The sequence below is a fragment of the Pinus tabuliformis genome, chromosome 8, assembly GCF_031772625.1.
Source record: "Pinus tabuliformis cultivar Carrire ecotype Pingquan chromosome 8, CPIR1, whole genome shotgun sequence".
Classification (NCBI taxonomy): Eukaryota; Viridiplantae; Streptophyta; class Pinopsida; order Pinales; family Pinaceae; genus Pinus; species Pinus tabuliformis.
In genome coordinates, this window is record NC_142294.1 from 1,007,589,096 (window position 1) to 1,007,591,879 (window position 2,784).

The window sequence follows — 2,784 nt, forward strand, 5'->3', positions numbered from 1 at the left end:
TTTTCTTAATCAATTGGCGCTGTAAAAAGAGTGTGTCACCGGTGATTAGGGATTGCAGTGTGCATTGGAAAATTGATCATAGGGGTAGGTGCTGAACATCCTTACCCTGAGGATAGGGTCCTGATCCTCTGTTACAAGACAGCCATCATTCCTTTTTGCAGATTTGTTACCTTTAGTTAATTGTTTTCATTTCATTTCTGCAATAGATCATAACTGTTGTAACACAAAGTAAGGGTTTGATAAAAAGTAGATTTGTTTATACTACAGCCTCTAATACTTTTAGAATTAAGTGCATATAGTACGAGGTCACCTTTGAAACAAAAGGACTTCCCTGGGTTGACAATTTAATGTGGTACTCGACTGTTTAATAAATAAACAATTCGAGCAGCCAACACCGACAACCCACGATTTGAGGGCACAGACCCCTAGGTCCAACCCTTAGACCCAATCCTTTTCTCATCTTTATGGATCCGTTTTGCCGACTTCTCTTACCTACATTATTCTATTGACCATAGGTTGTTCACCTTGGAGACCTGATGCGGTATGAGTATGACCAGGCATGAATGATGCTCATTCCTCTAGATTTTTACAAGGGCCGCCAAGGGCACACCAAACACCACAATACGTGTGGTTCTCTTCCAGCTATTTGACTCTATCTCTGGGTGAACCGATTCCATGGTGGGAACGTTTTTAAAAAGAAAAGATAAATCTTCCTGGGGCCCCTGACGACGTCTCTAGATTTCCTAATGTTTCTGCCCACCACCATGTCCCGGTTCGAGAATATTAACTCGATTCCCTTTCAATGCTCGTGTAGAGTGCACCCTTTATACAAGGCTTTCCCATCTCTTAGGATTGACTAACCTATGCCCAAGTGCTCCTCACATGGAACCTTTCCCAACTTCATTCTTAAAAGTTATCATTTGAGCATTTGCTACTCCAACCAAGTTTTGCATAGGGGGTCGATCCACCCAAGCTCACGCCCAAGGTTTCTCAACGACCCTCATTGAAGCCAGGCAATTTCTCCAATGGTCAAGTATAGGTTGCGTGCTTCAGCGCCATCCATTTTCAAGGCTAGTTGATTCAGCAGGTGAGTTGTTACACACTCCTTAGCAGATTTCGACTTACATGACCACTGTCTTGTTGTCTTAATCAGCAAACACCCTTTGTGGGATCTAGGATAGTGCACAATTGAGCACCGTAACACGACGTTAAGCTCATCCTGTATCGCTAGTTCTTCTTACCAAAAATGGACCACTTGGAGCTCTCGATTCCATGGCATGGCTCAATGGAGCAACTATGCCCTCTTACCTATTTAAAGTTTGAGAATAGGTCGAGGGCATTACACCCCCAATGCCTCTAATCATTTTCTTTACTAGATAAAAATCGCACATGAACTTCAGTTGTCCTAAGGGAAATTTCAAAGGAAACCAGCTACTAGATGATCCAATTAGTCTTTCACCCCATACCCATGTTAGACGAATTATTTTCACGTTAGTATCGCTAAAAGCCTCCACTAGAGTTTCCTCTGGCTTCGCCTTGCTCAAGAATAGTTCACCATCTTTCAGGTCCCAACATGTGTGCTCACACTTGAACCCTTTGCATAAGCTCAAGGTCAGTCAATGATGCACCCCCCTAGAGAGGGTATCTCACCTGTCAGCTTCATTGCACCCCATAGGTTTTCAAACCCGTTGACTGTCACAAATGTTAGACTCCTCGGTCTGCGTTTCAAGACGGGTTGAATGGAAAGCTCGCCAACCAACACCACAAGCTCATAGGTGCACATGGCCCACCACAAGGACGCATGCTTCGTTCCGCAACCACCGTAATGACAAACTGACAGGTAGTAATCCAACCATTCTTGTGATGATTCCGCAACCTGTGTTGGTTTGCACCTTAAGTTGAGTAGTGGACTAGCCTAATTTGTTCCACATCTGACCGAAACGCATCGAAAACCTCCATCTGCTTCCTTCCCCACAATTTCAAGCACTCTTAAACTCTCTTTTCAAAGTGCTTCTCATCTTGCCCTCGTGGTACTTTTTCACTATCGGTCTTTCGCTTGTATTTAGCCTTGTATGGAATTTACCACCCAATTAGGGTTGCATTCCTAAATAACCTGACTCGCAGACAACACCTCGTGATGTAGTAGGGTCTCGGCCTGATGGGACTGTCACCCTCTCAGGCACCCCCTTCCAAGGGACTTGGTCAAGGTTCACCACTGGGGAAGCTTCTACAAAATACAATTTAGGCAACGTTGCCGACTGATTTTCATGTTGGGCTCTTCCTGGTTCGCTCGCTGCTACTGTTAGGGTCCAACCCTAACCCCCGTATTTATGTAATAGGATCGAGTCATAGTTATAGTTAAGTAAAGAGTCAATAAAGCCCATATTAATAATTGTAAGTGGTTGACCCACATTTAATGAAGGGACCACAATTAGTTTTAAATGGGCCATGGCATTAGATAGATGGTATTAATAAGAACCATGGTATTGCCCCATGGTATTGCATGTATGAATCCTATATAAAGAATAGAGACTCCCCTCGAGGAGCATCGTGTCTTATTTTGTAATTGAGCTCAGCTCTATTGGAGGTTGCCCCCTCGAAGAGGCAAGTGAACATTTCTTTCTAAATAATAAAATACTTTTTGTTATTTGTTATTGTTCTATGTTCTGGGTATATTTCTTCGCATATTTGGTATTCTGGTATCTTCTTACAGGTTAAGAGCATAACAAGTGGTATCAGAGAACTTTCCAGGGAAAGTGGGATCTCCATTTTTTAACAATTTTT

At 43.0% G+C, this 2,784-nt stretch overlaps 1 pseudogene; it reads right to left on the minus strand.

The window, feature by feature from the left end:
• Positions 1-507: 507 nt before the first annotated feature.
• On the minus strand, positions 508-2,346 carry LOC149238787 (25S ribosomal RNA; annotated as a pseudogene).
• Positions 2,347-2,784: the final 438 nt, after the last annotated feature.